Source organism: Nicotiana tabacum, chromosome 1 (assembly GCF_000715075.1).
Source record: "Nicotiana tabacum cultivar K326 chromosome 1, ASM71507v2, whole genome shotgun sequence".
Taxonomy (NCBI): Eukaryota; Viridiplantae; Streptophyta; class Magnoliopsida; order Solanales; family Solanaceae; genus Nicotiana; species Nicotiana tabacum.
In genome coordinates this window covers 84,366,149-84,391,372 of record NC_134080.1, presented here as the reverse complement: position 1 = coordinate 84,391,372, position 25,224 = coordinate 84,366,149, and the positions used below count along the sequence as shown (strand labels likewise).

At 40.4% G+C, this 25,224-nt stretch overlaps 1 long non-coding RNA gene across 5 annotated transcripts; it reads right to left on the bottom strand.

Annotated features, from left to right (window-relative positions):
• Window positions 1–2,284: 2,284 nt before the first annotated feature.
• LOC107806896 (uncharacterized) lies at window positions 2,285–23,039 on the bottom strand. 5 transcript variants are annotated; one of them, XR_012708809.1, is made up of 5 exons: window positions 22,820–23,038; window positions 6,541–6,856; window positions 6,203–6,385; window positions 4,411–4,742; window positions 2,285–2,491 (listed from the first exon to the last, which is right to left on the bottom strand). It is a non-coding gene; the product is annotated as an uncharacterized LOC107806896 (long non-coding RNA). The 5 variants fall into 5 exon arrangements; XR_012708804.1 differs by having other exon boundaries at window positions 4,411–5,283; window positions 6,203–6,856; window positions 22,820–23,039; XR_012708803.1 differs by having other exon boundaries at window positions 6,203–6,856.
• Window positions 23,040–25,224: the final 2,185 nt, after the last annotated feature.

The window sequence follows — 25,224 nt, the reverse complement described above, 5'->3', positions numbered from 1 at the left end:
AATTAGATTTAAAAGCAAGCAACACCTAAAATTTCGTTCAACTAATATTCTGGGGAAGTTTCAGACTCAAATATAATAATATGGACTATATAAAAATTTCATCACACCAGACACATGACTCATTAAGTGTCATGGTCCGAAATCCCAACCATGAGGTCGTGATGGCGCCTAACGTTCACTTTCTTGGCAAGCCAACACTAGCTACACAATATTTTTTTTTAACAAGCTGAAAACTTCAAAATATGTCAGGGCCCAAAATCCACTAGTCGTGATGGCACCTAACTCAACCCGCTAGGTGAGCCAACTATACTATCCAATTCCAATAGTATTTAATAAAACAATTTATGAAAATAAATTATCTGAATCTTAAATAATTTCCAATGACTGGTAGTACAATCATGAGCTTCTAAGAATAAAATTTACAAGCGGATATGAATAAATACATCGTTTGTTTGAAAAGTACATAAATAGTGTTTATAAATGTAAGGCTACCATGAACAAGAGGTAACTACAACAAGGATGCAAGTAAACCTTCAATGCAAGCTTCCGCCATGCATAGCAACAACGGCATCCGAAATCTGCACGCAATGTGCAGAAAGTATAGTATGAGTACAACCGACCCTATGTACTCAATAAGTAACAAACCTAAACTTAGGTTGAAATCATTGACGAGCTGGAACATGGTCGGGTCCAAAACCAGTAGCCAACAACAATTCATAACAACATAGAGCATATAAATATGGAAGTAACTCAGAGATAAAATGCTCAGCATTTTTCACCGTTTTCAAAAAAATAGTTCTGCTTTTTAAGAATATCAGTGAAAACCCACTCCTTTATCAAAATCTTCAAAAAGTACGACATAGTTTGAAAACTACAATTATTCCCAAAAATCCTTCCCACAATGAATAAGATGTTTCCTATTCTTTCCAAATGGAAAGTGTGAAATACCTCTCTATGCCCACATATCAATGTATGTAAAAGAAATCATGAACGACGTGATATCGTACAGTACGAGGAAGAATGCATCTCTATGCATGTATGTCATGTATGCATGTCAATGCCATGTATCCCAGAGATGAAACATGAACTCACACTCTCCACTCAAAAATGCTCAACCACTCGGCACTGTATATGGCTCATACAACTCAGGAAAGATCCATCCCGGAATATAAATACATCACTGACCATCAGTCACTCAGTATCGAGGAAGGACAATCTTGCCCTATGGAGAAGATCCACCTCTAGTTATATATAAATGCTCAACCACTTGGTACTGTATATGGCCCATGTGGCCCAGGGAAGATCCATACCGAGCATTTATATATACGTAGAGGTGGATCCATCTCCAAGTCCAGGGAAGATCCATCCATTAATATAATAACCCATGCTCACTGGGGGTGTGTACAGACTCCGAAGGGGCTCCTTCAGCCCAAGTTTTATCATAATTCAGAATAACCACTACGGCATGCATCCCGATCCGATAAGTGTACAGTCTCACCCACGGGCTCACAATGTCATGAAAACTGACTCGGAACAATGATATGATGTATCAATAAGTAGCAATTGAGACTGAGATATGATATGAAATGAATGTATGAATATGATGGAGTACGGAATAGCAATGAAATCATTGAGATGACACCAAGAAATGACCATTATGGGTCCCAACAATTGCAGTATAAAGCCTAAACATGATATCTAGAATGATGTACAGCTAAATTACTTTATAATATGGTGAAAACGCATAAATCAACAAAGTAGGGCCACTATGACTACAAGAATACTGGCCTTTAGCTACGGAAAATATGATCGTTAAAAATCCAATTCTGGTCGCTATAAGTCAATAACGATCGAGAAAATTCCGATCATCTCCGATTGTTAAAAGCCCCGACGTTAAAAGTTAACGATGGATTTTCAACCTGATCGTTAAAGATCCTTTAGCGACGACATAATTTCCGGTCGTTATACATCATTTTTAGCGACGAGATTTTTTCCTCGCTAATTTGTCATCCAATCGTTAAAAGTCTTCAATTACGAAAGTTAATTTGGTCTTTACAAGTGTTTTTAGCGGCCGAAAGTCCTTTCGTTAATTGTATGATTACATTTAACAGCCAAATTTTCATTCGTTAATGCCTATTAAACTATTTGAGAAACCTGTTGTTAAAGAGTTATGAGGATCACATTACGAAAATTTATATTTCACCAATAGTAATACTTATTTTATATGCTTTCATACACACCAGAAATATTTGAAAATAAAACAAATAATTGATATTTGTTAATATAAAGAACTAAGCATCACATTACCAGAAAGCAATCCAAATAGTATAACATCATTTTTAACAATTTCTAAAAGAGAAAAAATAAAATTGGAGCATATGTACAAAAGACAGTGCCTTCAAACCATCCCTAGCATAACAAAATTCTCTTGTTCTTCAACTTGCTATGCACTTTCTTCAAAAATAGGTTCTTCGGACATCAAATTTTTGATCTGTTAAAACAATAAATTTATGTCAGTTTACTAACACAGAATAAACAATTAAAGAAAAAGATAAGATTCATTAAAGCCTACACTGATCGCCATAGTAAAATTATTCAATCATCAGATGACATAACAGTAGAAAATATTGTAGCAGAAAAATGGCGCATTATATTTCCTATGTTTGTGGAAAATGCAAATCACACAATCCTAGTCATATTAAAACCCGCACAACGAAATGTCATATTCTGTGAAGTAAATCCAATATACAGTTTCATGTTATTCTACACATAATGGGGACAAGCGATTGAGATACAAAAATCATATAGAAACTTTTGAGAAAGAGTCGATAATAACTCCAAATCAAGTCTCAATGAAAAATGAGTGATTACTTGTTCATATACTAAATTTTCCTTTACAACTCACCTTTTGGTTCTGCTTTGAGGTCCATTATTTCATCACTTCTCTGTTCATTGAGCTAGATTATGACAACTCTAGTTGATATTGGTTATGGAACTTTATTCCTGCTTATAAATTCACTTGTCTCGATGACTATATTTTAATTTAAATTCATAAACCTTAATGATGGAAAAAAATTCACATGATCATTGCAATAATTTCATCACAAAGTATACTATTAATGGAATCTAGCACACAGCTGTATGCAACTTCTAGCAAACGTAAGATTTACAGTATAGAAGCACACAGTATAACAGATCAACTTTCCAATTAAATATATGAGAGAAAACACACTTTTGATAATTATAAGCTTTTCGTACTACCTGAGTGGTGTCCAAAACAATGCCAACCCAAAACTATCTGTATGCCATTTAGTACCATTTTTTGAAAGAAGTTGTAGCGTAAAAATACCTATTAGGGTGTCATTTGTTTTTCTTTTTTAGCAGAAAAATGACGCATTACATTTCCTATGTCCGCGGACAATAATCTGAAGATTGATGATAGAATTATATGTAATTCTATACATAACAGGGACAAGCGGTTGATATACAAAAATCACACAATCTTGTCATACTTAAACCTGCACAATGAAGTATCATTTTCTAGGAAGCAAGCCTTATATAGAGATTCATGCAATTCTACACATAACAGGGAAAAGCGATTGATATACAAAAATCATAAAGAAGCTTTTGAGAAAGAGTCGATTATGACTTTAAATCAAACCTCAATAAAGAGCCAGTGATTACTTGTTCATATACCAAACTTTTCTTTGCAACTTACCTTTTAGTTCTACTTTGAGGTCTATTATTTCGTGAGTTATCTGTTCATTGAGCTAGATTATTACAACTATAGGTGATATTAGGTATGGAACTTGATTCTTACTTATAAATTCACTTGTCTCGATGACTATGTTTTGTTTAAATTAATAAACCTTAATGTAATGGAATGGAATGTAACCTTAATGTAATGTAATGTTGATTTTTATCAATTAGCTGGAGTTGTTGCTGTTGAGGTTGCTGGAGGATCTGATGTTCCCTTTCACCCTGTTAGAGAGGCTAGTAAGACTGTCTCTGCTGCTTTTTGCAATTTTATTAGATATGTATAATGTTCTTAGTGAAATATTGTCCTATTGGTATTGCTTAACTAAGAAATTATGATATGCATATGCTTTACTAGTTTGTGTAAAGAACTTCCCGCATTAAATTCTAGTTTGATGATTGCTACACTTCATTTTTTTTTCCCTGCTCTATCAACATATACTTAGTTACGGATTTATTTGTTTCTGAGCCAAGGGTCTCCCGGAAATAACCTCTCTAACCCTCCGAGACAGGGGTAAGGTATGCGTGCACTCTACCCCCAGACCCCCCTTTTGGAATTCTAGTGGGTTGTTGTTGTTGATGTAATGGAAAAAATTCACATGAGCATTGCAACAAATTCATCACAGAGTATAATAGGATTTTCAATCTACTAACCTGTTAAATGCTTCAATCTATTGTTCACTTCAAGATGATGATGAAGCCTGATTAAACACTGCACTTGTAAGTTCTGCATATTTACTCTCTAGATCTTCACATTTATTCTCTAGCCCTTCCATGTGTCCGTTAAGCGATTCATTTTCTTTTTCAGTAGCATTCAACTTCTCTAGCAATGCAGCTTTCGAGGAGTCACCGCATTTTAACACCTTAGCAGTAATCCCACCACGAAATCTAACTATATGACTCTTGCGTTGAGGTCCGAAACACCTTTCTACAATCTCAATATATGTAAGAGACGATTCAGATTGCACCAATTTTTGGATCTTAGCCTATAAATTATAAGACAATTTAAAATAATATAACATAAAAATTAAAATCATGTAAAATAAAATTAATCAATAAACATGCATAGTTTTCATTGGTTTCAGGTTCGACAAGCTTATCGTCTTTCTTGCGAGTCTCAAAGAAGATAGTTGCCATACCTGGGGGTTACCATCTTTGCCTCCCTTCACATTTAAATAAATAAGTCACACAATCTTTTTAATGACTAAAGTGCAAGATTAATCTTTTTCAAGTAAGTGAAATTGATCTTTTATAAACATATCTACATTTAATACTAATCATTCACCTTTTAAAACAATTTATAACTTCAAGTGAAACTCCATTATTTTTACTATATTTTGGTAATGATGATGATATGAGTTGAGGTTAAAGAAAGAAATGAGGATTCATATTGCCAACCCAACTTGTTTGGGACCGAGACATAGTTGTTGTTGTTGCTCCAGTTAGTCAGTCTGTATGGCTGTTAACTTAAAGAAGCCAAGTGCTAAGACCAGAGTTTGAACAGTACAAATCCAGAAGCCACCTGATCTGCACGCCATTATTCTTTATAGGATGAGACTTCAAAATAATGGAACCCCTCAACTAAACTTGCAATTCTAGAGTTAACTGCAGTTGCCCATTCCACGCATCTAATGTCTAAATTACATTTAATGGGTGTGACGGAAAGAGGGGATAGCAGTAAGTAAGGAGAGCAAACTGAAGAAAGGGCTCTCTTCCTTCATTTTCAGAAGAGACTGACGTGTCTCTTCGCCAAGGGCAGTCCAAAAGTCTACCAAAGTGTCTACAAAAAGTCTGGTAGTATGAAGAGCACATGTTTCTCTTGTTCCATGCCCTCTGCCATTGGCATAGGATCGAGGAAACAGAGAGAAACCAAAGAGCGGATTTTAACATAATGAAGTTCAATTAGGAAGGTGAAAAATTCCATACTACTAAATTCTTTAAACAATGACAGAAACTTCTATAATTCATTTACTAGTATTTCTTGGGAGTAATTTAATAGATTTTTACTAATCCAGGAAAAGAAAAGAAACACTAAAGCAAATTATGTGTGTTTTACAAAGACTAGCATTCTTTCAAAGAGTCTCAATCACTACCTTCATAATGTACTGTTTATCTTTTTGGGATACTTTTGTGTACAATAGAGTGAGTTTTGTGAAGCATTTCATTCACTTAGAATTAAACTCGTAATATAAATGAAAATAACTTCAAGCGTACGCGTCAAGAAGATCATGGTTTTAGTCAAAAAAAGAAGAGGAGAAAAGTCATCAATACATGCCTACAACAGTAACAAGTGCCTATCTCTGTCTTGACTGTACAATTGCAATTGAACTTTCAATATGGTAAAACCAGCCTTCAATGCATGATGTAAGCTCACAGTATTTCCTTTTCATTTTTTAAAGAAGAAATGAAGAAGGCAAATCAAGAAAATAAAACTTTAAATTCTTACCGTAACAACTTGTCACATGTGCTCCAGCTTATATTCTTCTATTTCCGCCCATGAGTGTATGCGCAATGGGCACATATTTCGATCACGAACTAATTTACCTAAGTTTCTCATAAATAAGACATGATTCTTCCCAACAACTCGATTGTCGTAAAAAGTGACTTAACTTTTCTCCAGCTTTGAGTCCTGCAATACAATATTTTTACATCTGTTCTTTCATCTCACTTTTTTTGCCTTTTTTAGATTCATATGGCCTTGTTAATCTCAATTAAGTCTAACATATAAAAAAATCCAGAACAATAACAAACAATAAAAAATTATAACTTAAAACAATAATATACTTATTTTGCTTCTCTCAATATATTGCATCGCTTCTTCATGAGGGAGGGAAGCATCGCATTCCAATATTGGATCAAAACCAGGAGGCATGAGACAATCTTTCTGAGCTAGCTTATTCTGATCAGAAGCTACTACATTGTAGTTTTTACCTTCGCCAATTGAAGTTCTCTGTTCAGCATTTATTCTTACAGAACCCAAAGCTCTGAAGCTTTTCCCCTGTCCCATTGCTAAGGCACCAGGTGGAATGTGTGCATATTTAACAGTTTTCGAAGTTGATACCATTTCAGACTTCTAAGATTTTGAGAGATTCATGTCAACCTAGAATAAAGAAAAGAGTTGACTAATAAATATCTATTTCAATTTCATCATATATGAACATGTGTGTTGAATTTGGCAAATCCTACATTGGTGGTTTAGCCATTTGGTATGGAATTTTTTCCGATAAAAGGAGGCCTAATGTTTAGGATTTAGACACACCTCTCATTTGCATTCTTATCTTCTTAAGGCATTTGTATCTTCTCTCTTTAGTATTATTTCACTTGTATTTTTGGAGTGGAATAAAATATTGGCTGTGTCCGAGGAAGTAGGCAAAATTGGTCGAACCTCATAAATTCTGGTATTCCTTTTATTGTTGCTTTATTGTCTTATTTATTATTTGGTGGTTGTCATAATTTTTGGTATAGTAGTTGTGACTCATACACACTATATACATTTGGCTTCCGCAACAATTGGTATCAGAGCCAAGGTACTATCTAAGTATGCTCTGTAGTTGCAGCATAGTCTGATCTTCCACATCAGAAAAGATTTATCGTGGTAACTGAGTCAAAGTTTTGTCTGAGTATGCTCTGTGGTTGCAGCTTAGTCTGATCTTCCACAACAGAAAGGAAATAATCTTGATTTGTGTCGTCAGCTATTAAATAATATTTGTGTCAAAGATGGGAGACAATAAACAAAAAGAATCTACATCAAGTATCAACAATACGTCATCATTGGCATCTTCGCTTATTACAAGAATTGTGTCAAATACGAAATTTGCGGTAGAAATTTTTGACGGGTCAGGACATTTTGGGATGTAGCAAGACGAGGTTCTAGATGTCTTTTTTCAACAAGGGCTAGATCTTCCCATTGAAGAAAAAAACCCAGATGTTATTGGAGAATTATCAACTGTGTTGCTTGCGGTACCATTCGATCCTACCTTGCTAGAGAGCAGAAATATCCATACACAAAGGAAACTTCTGCAAGTAAATTATGGAAACCACTGAAGGAAATATTTTTGAAGAAAAATAGTCAAAATAAATTGTACATGAAAAAGAGACTCTTTCGCTTCACCTATGTTCCTGGTACGATAATGAACGAACATATCACCAGTTTCAATAAGTTGGTCACAAATTTGCAAAATATGGATGCAATTTTTGATGATGGTGACTTGGCCTTGATGTTGTTGGGGTCACTTCCTGATGAGTACGAGCACCTTGAAACTACTCTACTCCATGGGAATTACATAATTTCTCTTAGAGAAGTTTGTTCGGCTTTGTATAGCTATGAACAATGAAAGGGAGAAAAATAAAAGGGCGGAGAAGGAGAAGCACTGGCTGTGAGGGGTCATCCTCAAAATCAAATAAGGACAAAGAAGAGAAGATCCAAGTCAAGATCTAGACCCAGCAAAGATGAATGTTCCTTTTGTCGAGAAAAGGGACACTAGAAGAAAGACTGTCCGAAGTTGAAGAATAAGGCCAAACATAACAATGGAAAGGCCATTATAGATTCAAATGTAGCTGATTGTGATGATTCGGACTTCTCATTAGTTACAACAGATCCATCAACATCATCAAACATATGGTTGATGGACTCGGCTTGTAGCTATCATATGTGTCCCAACAGGGACTGGTTCGTGGATTTCCAAGAAGGAGAATATAGAGTCATCCACACAGCGGATAACAGCCCTCTTACCTCATATGGCATTGGTTCAATACGATTAAGGAACCTTGATGGAATGATCAGAACATTAACAGATGTTCGATATGTACCGGATTTGAAGAAGAATCTCATCTTTGTGGGAGCCCTAGAATCAAAAGGGTTCAAAATCATTGCAGAAAATAGAGTGATGAGAGTATGTTGTGGTGCATTAGTGGTAATGAAGGCCAATCGGAAGAACAATAACATGTACCGTTATCGCGGTAATACAGTTATTGGGACAGCGACAGTAACATCCAGTAACGAAAAAAAGGCAGAAACAACCAGACTATGGCACATGCGCTTGGGACATGCTGGAGGTAAATCCTTGAAAACTTTATCAGATCAAGGATTGTTAAAAGGAGTAAAGGCTTGCAACTTGGAGTTTTGCGAGCATTGCGTCAAAGGGAAACAAACAAGGGTTAAATTTGGTACAGCAATCCATAATACTAAAGGTATTTTGGATTATGTACACTCTGATGTTTAGGGTCCTTCCAAAATACTTTCATTGGGTGGGAAGCACTATTTTGTAACCTTTGTTGATGATTTTTTCCGAAGAGTGTGGGTGTATACAATAAAGAGCAAAGATGAAGTGTTGGGAATTTTTCTCAAATGGAAAATGATGGTGGAGAATCAAACAGGCAGGAGGATCAAGTGTATTCGCACAGACAATGGAGGTGAATACAAAAATGATCATTTTAATAAGCTCTGTGAAAATGATGGCATCGTCCGACACTTCACTGTCAAACATACACCACAATAGAATGGAGTGTCAGAACGTATGAACCGGACCTTCCTGGAGAAGGTATGGTGTGTGTTGTCCAATGCTGGCTTGGGAAAAGCATTTTGGGCTGAGGTAGTTACATATGCATGTCACCTCATTAATAGTCTACCATCTGCTGCTATTAATGGCAAGACACCATTTGAAAAATGGTATGGAAAGCCTGCTGTAGATTATGACTATTTGCACGTATTTGGTTCAACTGCATATTATCATGTGAGAGAGTCAAAATTGGACCCAAGGGCAAAGAAGGCTATTTTTATGGGGATTACTTCTGGAGTCAAAGGATATCGATTATGGTGTCCTATGACAAAGAAAATAATATTCAGCAGGGATGTTACCTTTGATGAATCTGCTATGATAAATAAGGTAACAAAAGATACCAAACAAAATGAGGGTGCTTCTAAGCAGGTGGAGTTTGAGGGAAAATTTATTTTTCCTACACAAGAAGCAGAGGAGGAAACATATGAAGATTATCCTCTGGAAGAAGAGCCAGTTGAGAGGGAGATTCCAACTTAGGAACCACAACAACAACTTTAATCAATTGCAACTAGCAGGCCAAAAAGGACAATAACAAAACATGTTTGTCTTATAGAGACGGCTGCTTGTGCCGCCTCAATTGTAGCTGATGATGTTCCTACCACTTACAAAGATGCAGTCCAAAGTTCAGAAGAAGATAAGTGGAGGATTGCCATGAATGATGAAATACAGTCTCTTCATCAGAATCATACATGAAGATTGGCCAATTTCCTGAAGGGAAAGAAAGTAATTGGGTGCAAATGGGTATTTACAAAGAAATAAGAATTTCCTAACCAAGAAGATGTTCGCTACAAAGCAAGATTGGTGGCCAAAGGATATGCTCAAAATGAGGGAATTGATTACAATGAATTGTTTTCTCCAGTTGTAAAACATTCCTCCATTAGAATTATGTTGGTTTTGATAGCATAGTTGGATTTGGAACTAGTTTAGATGGAGTTTTTACATGGAAACTTGGAGGAGGAAATCTACATGACTCAACAGAAGGATACAAAGTTGCTGGAAAAGAAAATATGGTGTGCAAACTTGAAAAATCATTGTATGGATTGAAACAATCTTCTAGACAATGGTACAAGCGATTTGATGAGTTTATGTTGCAGCAAGGGTACAAGAGAAGCAAATACGATCATTGTGTGTATTTGCACAAGCTTAAAGGTGGTTCCTTTGTATATCTTCTCCTATATGTTGATGATATGTTGATAGCTTCCAAGAATTTGAAATAAATTTATAAGTTGAAGATTCAACTGAAGAAGGAGTTCGAGATGAAGGATCTGGGTGAGGCAAAGAAAATTCTTGGCATGGAGATAATAAGAAATAGACGTTCAAGGAAACTCTGTTTATCTCAGAAAGAATATTTGAAAAGAGTACTACAACGTTTTGGCATAGATGAAAAGACTAAGCCAGTTAGTACTCCACTTGCTCCCCATTTTAAGCTAAGTACTACTATGTTGCCAAAAGATGAAGCTGAACAAGAGTATATGTCAAAGGTACCATACGCAAATGTTGTTGGTAGCTTGATGTATGCAATGGTCTGTACGAGACCTGAAATTTCACAAGTTGTTGGAGTTATTAGCAGATATATGCATAATTCAGGAAGGGAGCATTGGCAAGCTGTGAAGTGGATTCTACGGTATAATCATAATACTGTAGATGTTGGGTTAGTTTTTGAGCAGGAAGGCAATCAGTATATAGTTGGATATTGTGACTCGGATTTTGCGGGTGATCTGGACAAACGAAGATCAACTACTGGTTATGTGTTTACTTTTGCAAAGGCACCAGTTAGTTGGAAGTCTACTTTGCAGTCAACAGTTGCTATGTCTGCAACAGAGGCAGAGTACATGGCTATTACAGAGGTTGTGAAAGAGACAATTTGGCTTCAGGGGTTGCTAAAAGAGTTTGGTGTTGAACAAAAAAGTATCACAATTTTTTGTGATAGTCAAGGTGCTATTCAATTAACGAAGAACCAAGTTTATCATGCAAGGATGAAGCACATTGATGTTCGGTATCATTTCGTACGAGAAATCATAGAAGAATGTGGAGTCACGGTGAAGAAAATTCATACTACAGAGAATCCTGCTGATATGCTAACAAAAGTGGTGACTGCGTTCAAGTTTCAACATTATTTGGATTTGATCAACATTGTTGAACACTGAAGATTGAAGATGAAGACACAACCAAAATTTGTTATTGAGAGAAAATTGAAGATGTGAAATTTTGCCAAGGTGGAGATTTGTTGAATTTGGCAAATCCCACATCGGTTGTTTAGCAATTTGGTATGGAATTTTTCCCTATAAAAGGAGACCTAATGTTTAGGATTTAGACACACCTCTCATTTGCCTTCTTATCTTCTTAAGGCATTTGTATCTTCTCTCTTTAGTATTATTTCACTTGTATTTTTGGAGTGGAATAAAATATTGGTTGTGTCCGAGGAAGAAGGTAAAATTGGCCGAACCTCATAAATTCTAGTGTTCCTTTTATTGTTGCTTTATTGTCTTATTTATTGGTATAGTAGTTGTGACTCATACACACTATATACATTTGGCTTCCGCAACAATGTGAAGGTGTCAGAAAGAAGCTAGAAAGTTAGATGACAATAGACAACAATAATGAATAAAATTGACAGAAACATAACACATGAAAACTTAGAGATGACAAAAATTTAGCGAGTCAATTTCATGAGATATGAACATACAATCTGCAAAGAAGAAATCTACTAATGGAGTTTTAGAAACTTTTTTCCTTTCCCGCAACTTAGCTTGTAAATAAAATGGTTTCTAGTATGGAACTTTCATTATAGCAAAAGAGTTAAAAATTAAAAGCAGGTGCGATAGAACTCCAAACTTTCATGAGTTCTTTTCCTGTTCAGTTGTGAAGAATTATTTAACTACTCTAAGTCATCAATATTATTTAAAATCACTATTTCAACAACTTCTCTCTATAAAATACACAACCTCTATGGTAAAATATCATCGCCAGACAATATAGAGCACCTAAATTTAGCAACATAAAAATTATTTAAAATCTATTGTGAACCCACAACTGTTTTGGAAGTTTTGTTTATAAGAAATTCGCCAATTTAGCATAATTTAGTAAGAGGCAACAATTGCTTTGTATACCAATATGCTCTGTTTTAATGTCAACCCCGATCCCTAAAACAATATGTGCTCCAAAACGATTGATCAGTTATGCTATTAAAAATAATCTTCTTTCTTTCAAAATCAAACTCAATCCTCAAATATAATTGTTTACCGTGAAAATGGTAACAACAATTAAATTTATAAATGGGATTCTAAAAATACGTGATCTATTCTTGAGCTAGTTATTTAGAGCAGTTGATGCTAAGAATACGAAGTTTAGCGATGAAATGCAAGCTAAAAACGGAGCGATAACCTAACCTAAAGGCTTACTGCCCGGGTTGTTTTACAAAGGGAATACATGCTAAAACAAGGGGTTGAACGAGCTGAGGAACCTGCTGCCCGGGTGTAGGATCGGTCGATGAGGGGCCTCGGGTTAAACAAGGTTCTTTATGGCCAATACTAAGCAATATAATGAAGAAAAAGTAAGAAAGCGATGAATGCTAAAGTGGCCTCGGGCCAGTGAGGACAAGCAGATTAGAAAGAAGAGAGAGAGAGAGAGAGAGAGAGAGAGAGAGAGAGAGAGAGAGAGAGATTATTGCACTTGTGGAGAAATGGAGCAACACCAGTCCTTTACAAGGTAGCGCAAGTTCCCTTTATATAGGAGGGGAACTCGGCTATAGTACAACATGCATTAATTGTTTAAGTATGGAGATGGGATGGCTGGACGCAACGCTTCGGCGTAGGCCCTGGATAGGCCGTCTTTGTCAAACTTAGTTGCGTGCCTTAGGAGCTTCCCCCTTTATTTTGTCTTCGATTTACGTATTCTCTGAGTCGGGCCTCGACGAGCCCCGAGGGAGGGGACTCGGTCATGTCTTCCCGTCCTCGGGGTCTAGAGGCATTCTTCTGAAATGACTTGATAATGAGAAATTAAGTCCCCTGATAATGCCGCATACAGATAGTCTCTGCATTTCCCAGAACAAAGCAATGGCAAATGATTCTGACACTTGACTCCTCGAGCTTCTTACAGTGACTCCATATCAATGATGCGACCCGTGGCGTGAGCTTTTGTGGCGAGCGGGGTGTCCCATCGACTTGTGCATTTTGACTTCATTCAATGCACTACCGATTCCCGTTCTTCAAGATGAATGTACCACTAACAATTTGGATATTCAAGAATGCAGTAATTGCGTCCGTCGGTAAATCTTCCAAAGCCTCGATGACAGTATCATTATCCCCTATAAATGGGGATGCCTTGGCATTGTTTTTCCTATCCCAGTGCTTTCGTTGGCTCATTTCCCCATTTCTTCTTACCGTTTTCCTCTATCCTTGAACAACATGCTTGCGGCTCATAGCCTCAAGGCCGTTTGGCAGAGCTCCCTTAGATTGTGTTGTGGCTTTTTGCCGGGGCTTCACTTTGTCGAGCATAATCATGCTGTCCTGTTGCTATTGTGGTCGTTGACATGTTTGTCGTGGCTGTTGGTATTGGCCCAAGATGGTGACGGATGGGGGGTCGGTTTTCCCCTTGTGTAGACAGCCGTTCGGACTATACACCGCTGCTCAAAAGGGGCTCGAATTATACACCGTTTCTCACCTTCATACCCCGGTTCGATATGGTGCACTGCCCCGAGCTGGGGGCTTGCACAGCTAGATGTTCAAGAAGTTGACTCTAAGTAGCCGTACAAGTGAGACCGATGCTTGTTCGGTCCGCTGTCTCTCCGAGATTCTCTTGGCCAGCGAGGGTCCTCGAGCTTCGAAGAGCTACAACGTTTTTTCATCCCTCCCTGCTTCCCGTGCCATCTTTTTGGGGATTTCAGTGTGGAAGGCCGGAATGAGACTTTTGAGGATATGCGTCCGGAGGCGCCCATTGTAGGAGGCGGACCTTCCTTTATGCGTAGAGATCCTCTGTAGGCTTTTGTAATTGCATGTAAGGACCCCTCGAGGGATATTGTACATGGATTTTTATGAATATGAATATACTTCATTGACTTCCGCTTTTGACCTTTGCCTTATTTTTGTATGCTCTCGTGCCCTTCGAGGATTTTGAATGTTTTCCTTTGTTGTTGACCACTGATACCTAACTTGAATGCGAGCGTTCTTCCCCATCATTTGCTAATCGACATTGCCCCTTTCCGAGCCCATCATCTACCTCGGACCGAACCTGGATTGATCTGATAGGCTCGGGCTATTGAGCCCTCCGTGTTGCGTGAAGACAGTACATAGAGCTTTCGAGAATGATATCCTAAATGAAGGTCAGCCTTTAGTACCTGGGGGTCCCTTTTGAACTTGATGTAGATAGCTTTTTAAGGTGTATGGGATAGACTTATGTTGAGGAGTTTCTTGTACTCAGGTGCTGCCTCGAGCCTTCGTGGAGCCTTCGTGATCGAAGCATCGCGTGCTTATTTTTAGAAAAGGAAACCATGAGATCGGGTATCGCCTTGAGTCGAGCGATGGCATTGAAAGCTTCCCGAAGCCCGACTTCTTTTTTGGCGAAGGTCCTCATGGTTGGATGTTGCCTCGAAACTGGAGATAATATGGCCGACTCCTTGAGTCCTAGCTTCTCGTCGAGGGATGCCTCTAGGATCGGGTATCACCTTATTGATCTATCTCAAGTATGTTGACCTCCCGGGGCTTACTCCGGATAGGTGAATCGTCGTTGTTTTCCGTATATATGTGGGGCGGCTTCGGCTTCATCGAAAGACCTCACTACTTTATATAGATACCTTTTCGCTTTGGCATAGGGTTCTTCATTTCTTCAGGCGCAAAAAGCATTGGCACACGTTCTTGCTCTAGTCCGTCAGTTTTACCATAGTCATGGCAACTACTTCGGGGCCGGCCCAGTAGGGAGTGGGGAATGCTGCTCCCGATGCTTAGGATCCGCGGGAGTTCCCTCTGAAACTGTGTCTTTGATAAAAGAGGAACATCTAGAGATGGTGAGGAGATACTGCGGATGGAGCGAAGGGATAACACTACAGGTGTTTTCCCCGGATGAGAGCATTATAGACTCCGTTGATGGATTCTTGAGCGTATACTTATATCCTTTCGGATTTGGCCCCCTTGATAGGGTCGTGCTTGATTTTTTCTTGGAGTATCGGGTTACTATGGCGTAGATACATCCATCATTTTGGCGATTTGTGTTGATGATGAGGTCCTTTACGGAGAGGGATGGGCTTGAATTCACGCTTAGTTACCTCGTCAGGATGTACCGGCCCTTTCATCACCAAGGTTTGCTAACCCTGAGGTGTCGTTCGTCCACGCCCTTTGTCATTGATGATAAAGAAGATGGGGATCGAGAATGGGCCAGTTGGTTCATCCGGGTCCGGACGACCGATTTTACTCCTCTGAAGCTTTTTCCATTTCCCGAGGGATGGAATTATGCACGTGAGTGGAGCGTCTGGTGCTTTTTTAAATTTTGCTTATAGCAAAAACCAGTTGAGTAATTGCGTTTTTCCCCTTTTGTAGCAACTTCATAGACGTCGGACGAAGTTCTTGAACTGCCCGGCTGGGTCCAGAGGTTGGTGACCCATTCGACATGCGATGAGCGTAGGTGGCGAGCTGTATTCTGCATCGGATGGGGAGAAAAATACCAAGGTATGCGTGCACGCTGCCTTTACCTTGCCTTCGTGTATTCGAGGTAACATTTTCCCCTTTCTTTTGTACTAGCCTTGCCATTTGTAGCTATAGGGCGGTTCCTTGGGATGAGGTTGTGCTATTTCGAAGAGGGGAAGGAGTCATCAGCCCCCCAGCTGAGGGATGACGGTGACGAACGAGATCTATGCCCGCAGTATGATGGAGCTTTTAGTGGCGCTGAACGGGCTCGTGTCTTTGAGAAGAGGGCATCGTCGGAGCCTGCAGTTCCCGGAGTGTTTGATTCCTGGATGGGGGTTTCTCCGAGTGAATATGCCTTACCTGAGGTTGGTTCTTCTGGGGCCAAAGAGGCAGGATTAATAGGAGTGTGTTGTGACTTCGAGGAAGTCCACCATCTTCACTTCATTGTGAGTTTAGGTGCAGTTCTTCTGTATTCTGCGCCCTCCTTTCTTTATCGAGTTTTCCTTTTGCAGGCCTGTGATAGGCTCAAGACTGAGCTGCTCCGTCAAGGAGCGAGGCTTCGAAAAGTTATGGACGAGGCTGAATCCCTTATGATCCTTAGCAAGGAGAAGGAGGTTGAGTTGTTGCATTGGCAATAAGAGGCATATCGGAGCTTGAATTACGAGAGCCATTTGATAGAGTTGGTAACCTTTCGTAGTACGCGCTTCGCTTTTTTGACCTTTAAGGTTAATCCCTTTTCCTATATTAGCTGCAGAAAAAGACGGAGGTCTAGGAGTACCTCAAGGGCGATATTGACCTCGTCAGGAACGCTTGTGGCGAGCTAAGGGCTCAGGTGGAAGCTCAAGCTTTAGAGGAGAAGGGAGCTTTGGCCAAGGTTCTTGCCTTCGAGGCCCAACTCCCCTTGGCTCGTGAAATACTATAGTTCAAGCGGATATGATCGGGAAACTCGAGTCTGATATTTCAAAGATTAGGGCTGAGATAATTGATGCCTAGGCTGAAGCGGCATTAAGCCGAACCAAGGCTGATCAGGAGATGGCGATTCTTATGAAGGACATTGCTGACGCCCAAGCCGAGCTGAAGCGGGCCCTTGATCGGGAGAAGAGGATCAAGGAATATGTTCGTCGCAAATCTCGAAGAGAAGTACTCGAGGCGATCGGCACAAGAGGTTTGTTGTATCAGAGGAATTGGCTCGAGCAAGGGAGGACGAGCGTGATGCTCGGTCATATCTTTCTGACATCGTGGAGAGCGAATATGATAGGCCGTAGCCTTTTGGAGCGTAGTATAGATTTCACTATTTTTCCACTTTGTATTTGATACTTGTAAAGCATGTTTGTAGATGGAGAATGTGCCCTTTTTTGCATTTGTAAGATAAGAGGGAACTCGAAGCTTTATTTCTTGTGCATCTCTTTCTATATTGCTTTTGACCAGGCGGGCTAGTTTTGGTGTTATTTGGGATCTTCGTAGGTCTGGACTTGCTCAAGTAGGCCCGAAGACTTTTAAGTGCTACTTTTGTCATAAGTAGGCGCTGGGTCCTCTATGTTTTACCCAGCTATTTAGGCTCAATCTCCGATTCAGGCCTTGATTCGAGCTTGCCTGACCTTCAATCTTCAGTGCCCGCGCGGGCAGATAGTGATTGTTCTTATTTCTTGCCCTCGGGCATTCGCTGTTTCATCTATTTTAGGTCCAGTCTCCAAGTCGCATTGCGATTCGAGCTTTAGTTGACCCTTAAGTTCTTTCCTACCTACATGGGCGGACGATGATGGCCTTTTGTGCTTCGGGTCGAAGTGACCTCACAGGTGCGTGGCCCGGAGGCTCATTTGGCTGGCGACAGTGGCCCGGAGGCTCATTTGGCTGGCGACAATGGCATTTATTTCGTTCCCTTAGGCATATCGCAGTTTAACTATTTCGGATCCAGTCTCTGAATCGGGTTACGACTCGTGCGCATTTTAATCCTCAAGTTTTCAATTTTTCAAGCTGGACATTGGCTCTTACACTGTTCGGTCGTTGAGACCCTTTTAGTGTGAGGCCCGGAGGCTCGTTTGGATGGCGACAATGGCTCTTACACCTTTTTGCCCGTGGGTTTTTTGTAGGCTTTGTTCTTCGCTTGTTAAGGTCCTTTTGAAATGATTTTGCCTGACCCGTCGTCGATTCTGGAAGAACCTCAATCTCAAGTCGTTAGCGGATATGTTCGAGCACCTCGAATGGTTCTTAGCTTGTAGGCTGAGTAGGTCGATGCCTTGTGATTTTGGAGCTGACATGGTTGAAGTTCGTTTTTGTCTGTTGAGAGAAGCCTGTTTTAACCGGTTCTTTCCGAAGTATATTTGAAGTAATGGCCTGCGATTTTGTTTAGTGACAAGCGGGCGTCCCCGAGTCGCATTTAATTTGGTTGTATCAGCCATTTTGACCATAGTCATATGTGTTTGGTCGAAGCCATTTTTGATCCCGAGTGATAGTTCATTCGCCTACACCGAGGGTATGCCCTTTCGGGATTTTTACAAATGCGACGTATAGCCTAAACTTCGAGATTTTGAATTTCAAGCCTGTTGAGGTCTTACAGTTTGTATGCTTGTTGAGGTCTTACAGTTTGTCATGCCTGTTGAGGTCTTATAGTTTTTGTTGTAATGGAGAATAGATCTGGTTACGCCGAGTCTGCCCGCTCGGGGTCTTACAGTTTTGGGTTTTCCAGTGCATGGCGATTAATGACAGTCTCCGAGTCATCGAGTTTGTTTCGGCTCGAAGGCCGCTTTTCGTGAGCTTGGAGTTCTCTTGCTGCGGCTTTGTGAGCCCGGAGTTCCGACCTTGGGGCCGTGCGGGTGACAAATTGTTAATGCTAAGTCTCCGAGTGTTTCGGGATGCATTCGATGGAGGAGTCCCTACCGGGAGTGTATTGAGATTTCCTTGTTTTGCGTATGAGATGCTGAAAAGATATTCATTTATTGCTTGGCGTAAACACACATCATTTCATTGTTGTAAGCTCGGCCCACGCGGGCGCGGCTCCTAAGACCATTTGATCTAGTACATGATTCCCTATTGAAACTCAGTCTACCTTTCCCCGGTCCTTCCAAGGGGATGACGCCCTTAAAAGGAGATCATCTCTCGTCATTTGATTGCATAAGGAGGCCTGTGATCCTGTCGTATCCTCCTCTAGGGTATGTTGTTCCGCTAATAATCTTGCTGGCGAGACCCTCTTCGGGGCGGAAGCCCGACCGAGGGAAAAAAGCACGGGGGGTCCTGCTAAGGCCTTGGGATCTCTGGGTGGAGTTAGAACTTCTGAATGTCTCGGCCGATTGTCTGCCTATATTTAGTGAAAAAATTGCAAAGGAATGGAGAAATTCTTCCTTACCGTAGGATGTGTAGGCAACGCTTCGAGATTTGGTACGTTCCTGCCATTTTGCGGTGTGAGCCCTAATACAACCCTCTACTGTGTTTAATCAGGCTTGGCTGAAGATGTGGTTTGCTTACCCTTTGATCCTTTTGAGGATGGAGGTATTGATGACGGCGATGTGTTACATGGTGAGGAATTTCCCCTCGTCGCGTATCACTTTTTGTCGATGATTTTAATTCCGCTTCTTGCATGGGATTTCATTCTTTTGGAAAAGTGGGGTCGGTGCTGTCTCCGGGCGGTGTGCCCGCGGCCATCTGAACAAGACGTCCGTGCCTTGTGCCTTTTTTGACGGTACAGAACTCGGCGTACCAGTCTGAGCTTAGACAGGCTGTATCGAGAGGTGGTCATGCTTTGGCCCGGCGGTTCTAGCCGCTTTATTAACCTCGGCCCGACAATGTTGATATGTTGATCGAACCACCTGAATTCATGAGCACATATTTTATTTGAAATAGATCAAATGAGGGAGAGGGTTACCAATGCGTCAGTGTGAGGCCGAGGCAAAGTCTCGGTGCCTTTTTTGCCGGATGTAAGGGTGTCCTCTGGAATATATCCTTGTACTCATTTTTCCCTGACGACGAACATTTTTACTTTCCATTTTTATGAGTCCTTGAAAGGTGTTGCCGCTTTTCCACAATCGTGGCAATATGTTGTGACTCATTTGCTTCATTTTTCCTGGTTGCCTTCCTCCCTTTGGGCTGAATTCGAGCCTGATCGCTCGACAGTGATCGGCGGCAATTTTTATTGAGTAGCACGGCTGTTTTCCTCCTGAGTTGGTGGCCACTTTTGACCCTGTGTTCATTCGCGCCATGCGGTTCCCGCGCTAGGTTGTGGTTTCCACGAGGGTGATTCGGTCGAATAGGTTTGAGGCGTTTGGCGTCCCTGGTTTTGCTTATGGTGATCACAATGTTCGGTATAGCAATGCTGAGATCATACTCTAATGGGCGAGGTGTCCCTGCCAGCCATGCCTCGTCGAATCTGGCTCTACTGAAGACTTCTCGAGTATGTTGCCCTCGAGCTATTTCCCGCTCGTTACGAGGTAGATTGCATCTTGGGGCGTTCCTCCTATCCACGGAACATGGATGGCACCTCCATCTCTTTGGCGTTAGTTTCTTTACCGGGAGCCTTCTTGGGTATACCGTGCCCGAGGAGGCTCCCGGTTGTTCATCCACGGTCCTGATTCGTGGCTAATGCCGGGTACGGGCATCCGACCAGATCTCGGCTGGGTATTTGATCAAGATTCGTTTGAAAGGCCTCGAAGTCATCGAGAATGGTTCGTTTAGGCTTCGGGAGAAGGCCTGTGTTGCCCAGTCATTCGAAACCGGGGCGATCTCATTTGTTCTATCAGGGAATGAGGCGCGACTTCCCGTGGCATTTCATTCTCCCTTCGTTCGGCCTCGGATATGTCAAGGCTCTCCCGTTTCTGCTTCTATGGCATCGACGTGTGCCTCTGTGGAGGAATCTGCTGGTACGGTAAGCGAGTTCATGATGTCAGGTGCTAGGCTATGGGGCCACATCATGGTTCCTTTTGACAGTGTTTCCCCGAACTTTTTCAACGAGACGGGCTCGAACTCATCATCTTGAAGGTCGCTGCCTATTCCCGCACACGTGTAAGCAGTGGTGCGCTTGTTGGGATTTGAAGTCCTGTCGTAATTAGGGAGTTCCATCATTCCGGACTTCTGTGAAACGGGTTCCGGGACTCCTACCTCGGGGGACGACTGTTGCATTAACTTACACGAACCTGACTCAATCCTCTTGGAGAGATCCCCAAGCATCTTCGCTATGGCATGGTCTATTTACCGATCCGTTGTTGCTTGATCTCTCGGGTGTTCGTTCGGTGCGGGGAGTTGTTTCTGGCACTACTGTGCTGGGAGTCTTCGAATGGCTTTGCAATTGAGCGATGGCCAACTGTTGTGCCTGCAACATTTTAAAAATATCATAAAGACTAACTTCCTGTATTTCCCGAGCCGGGATTTGTTGGGCTTCCTATCAGTCGATATGCAGTATGCTCCCATCGGTGTGCGAGGCTTCGTCGACCTGCTGCGCGCCTTGCGAACTCGCGTGTGCTGGAATCGCCCCAGATGCGTTATCGGGGTTCTGCGGTGTCGCGACAACCACTGGAACAGCCACACCGTTTTCGCCGTGATTTTCGATGTAGTCTTTCTCAACAAGAGATCTTTGGACAAGAAAAAGTGTGAAAGATAACTCGCATTTGTGCAATGAAACCGGCAAGAAAATAATCACTATTATTTCTAGCCCCACGGTGGGCGCCAAACTGTTTACCGTGAAAATGGTAACAACAATTAAATTTGTAAATGGGATTCTATAAATACATGATCTATTCTCGAGCTAGTTGTTTAGAGCAGTAGATGCTAAGAATACTAAGTTTAGCGATGAAATGCAAGCTAAAAACGGGGCAATAACCTAACCTAAAGGCTTACTGCCTGGGTTGTTTTACCAAGGGGATACAGGCTAAAACGAGGGGTTGAACGAGCCGAGGAACCTGCTGCCCGGGTGTAGGATCGGTCGACGAGGGGCCTCGGGGTTGAAGTAAGGGTCGAGCTCGAGCTATCGGGGGGAGTACCAAGCAATATAATGAAGAAAAAGTAAGAAAGCGATGAATGCTAAAGTGTCCTCAGTCCAGTGAGAACGAGCAGATTGGAAAGAAGAGAGAGAGAGATATATTATTGCACTTGTGGAGAAATGGACCAACATCAGTCCTTTACAAGGTAGCACGAGTTCCCTTTATATAGGAGGGGAACTCGGCTATAGTACAACATGCATTAATTGTTTAAGTATGGAGATGGGACGGCTGGACGCGACGCTTCGGTGTAGGCACTGGATAGGCCGGATTTGTTAGACTTAGCCGCATGCCTTGGGAGCTTCCCCCTCTGTTCTGGCTTCGATTTCCGTCTTCTCTGAGTCGGGCCTCGACAAGCCCTGAGGGAGGGGACTCGGTCGTGGCTCCCCATCCTCGGGGTCTCGAGGCATTCTTCCGAAATGACTTGATAGCGAGAAATTAAGTCCTCTGATTTTGCCGCATACAATAATATTCTCTACAAGATGAATACACATATTTGACATATAGGATAAATGCGAACAAAATTTAATAAAACAAAAAATCTTTTATAAGCAATACTCTTAAAATTTGGATGTAATTATATATTGAAAAATATGTAATTATTACAAAATTCACCACTTTCTTGTTAGATTAATATAATTTTGGTCAAGACCCTTCAACTATATCTAGAAATTTGTGTTAGTGTTTTGCTTTCTCTATTTGTGCAAATTTATTACGCAATTGGAATTAGAATTTTGAGGGAAAGTTTCCCCTTTTTTCCACATATCCCATGTCATTAATTGATGTTCGTTCTTTCTTTCATCAGTGCCCCCCACACAACCCTAAACCCCCACTCCCTCTTCCTTTTTATTTTGTGTTCCTTCCTTTCTCTATCAAATATTTGGTAAACAGATACATAGAATTGAATGGAAAGTTTAGAGTTTACCTTGACAAGAAGGAGAATAAAACCCTAGGTTGCAGAGAAGAATCCAACTTTTGCAGATCTTCAATCGCTCAACTTATGCGTGTATTCTTGTAACTGCAAGTTCTCTGTTGTCTACTGATAAAACAGAGAAGTGTTTTGTTTCGGATGGGTGGAGAGGAGAGTTGAGGGGATGCGTGGGCTGATTGTGGGTTCGGTAATAAAAAAGAGGGAAAATGTGGCGCCTATTTATTTGTCTTATTTCTTATAAACTATTTTAACGTCTGGATTATTTTATTTTTAACGACCGAAAATCATCCCCTCATAAATATCAAACAAAAATTATACTTTAGCAACCAGAAAAAAGTTTGGTTGTTATAGATACACTTTTAACGACCGAATTCATGTCCCTTCGTTAGAATTTTGTCGTTAAAAGTCAATATTCTTGTAGTGTATATAGTTCCATGAAGACAATAGAGTCACAATTCACAAGGTGCACGCCCACACGTCCGTCACCTAGCATGTGTATCACCTCAACACCAATCATATAGCACATAATTTGGGGTTTCATACCCCCAACACTAAGTTTAGAGGAGTTACTTATCTTGAACACGCCAATTCTAATATCGAGCAAGCCAAGAGATGATCCAGAAATGCCATAACGCACGTAGCAACCTCCGAATGGCTGAAAACTAGCCAAAAGCAACTCAAATACATCATATAAAGCGCAAGGAAGCAATTACGAATGATAAAGATCGAATCCTACATAAAATCCTAAATCTAGCAAAAAATTACACCTGGGCCTGCACCTTGGAGCCTGTCAAAACTCAAAAAATCTGATAACCCATTCAGTTACGAGTCCAACCATACTAGTTTCACTCAATTCCAACTCCAAATCAATGTTCAATACTCAAAAATTCTTATTATGATACTTTAGGCCAAAACCTCCAATTTCTCTTTAAAATTCATCTACCAATTGCCAAAAATGAAGGTAGATTCGTAGAATAAAATTAAAACCAAGTGTAGAAGACTTACACCAATCCTTGTGATTAAAATTACTCCAAAAATTGCCTCAATCCGAGTCCCACATCTCAAAATATGAAGAAAGATCCAAAACCTCAATTTATAGCTTCTAGCCAGCATTTTCTGCATTTGCGGGCAAATTAGTTGCTTATGCGTCGTTGCTTCTGTGACACAAGCTCCACTTCTTCGGAGATTGAGAACTAAAGATGTAGCTTCGGTGAAAGTACTTTGGAGAAACAACAATGTGGAAGAAATAACTTGTGGGTCGAGGAAGACATGGAGTCTAGATATCTTCACTTATTTTCTCCTCCTGTGAAGAGTCCGACTGAGACATCACAACCTTAAGGTACGTGTATGGATTCTTATGTTAGTTATTGTAATTGGTCGTGTGCGACCATTGTCGTTATTGATGATTGTGGTCCTATGTGGCATTGAATTATTGAGTTTCTACAGGAAGAGATGGTAGTAGTATTGTTACAAAGGCGACTCTACCAAAGTTATATAGATCCGGGGGAATTAAACATTCGAGGATGAATGTTTCTAAGGAGGGAAGGATGTTAGGTCTCGCGTTTTCGTGTGTTAAAGTTTCGTCTTCAGTTAATCGACATTTACTCGGGATGAGATTATCTTGAGTTTATACGCATTTATGTTATTTATAACGCGCGATAAATAAGTGCCATGAAGTAGAAAGGGTAAGTGAATCAAAGAAAACGAGTTTCGTTGAAGGTTGTCGATTTGGGATAGAATTTCGGTCCGGGCGGTAATACCTGGTATTTATGGACTAGTGTCATACAACGGACCGCATAACCACGATAAGTAGATACATAAAGTGTATTAAAAGAGAGTAGTATTTTAAGTAATTTGATATAATTCTTAATTATGTGGGTAATTGATTAATTATTGGATAATGGGGTATTACCTGAATAATTAAGGAATTATTAGATAATGATTAAACCCCCCAACTAAAGAATTATGTGGAAGCACCCCAATCCCACTTAAATGACTCATTAAGTCTTGCATAGATGGAATATTTGGACGGGTTAGGATGGCTTAGTCATCCAACAAGTGGGCCACACCCAAAAGCTTTCTATAATTAGTAAGACTATCAAGTTACTTCACATTTTTGGCAATGTAAGTACATGTGTCTTACAAGCAAAATTGAATCTCTTATAGAGAGTGGCTGATAGCTCTTTAAAGAGCAAAACAATTTCGTACAAAAAATTGATAACATTGGTTGATTGATTTTGTAAAGCATGAATTGCAAATTCTAAGAGAATCGGTTCAGGTATGCTAAGGATATCCCTTATTTCTTTTTTGGCATGATCTATACGATACAAACGAAACGAGTAAATGCACAACTTCCATAAATGAATCTATTCATAGAAGTATTAGATGTGCCTATGTTC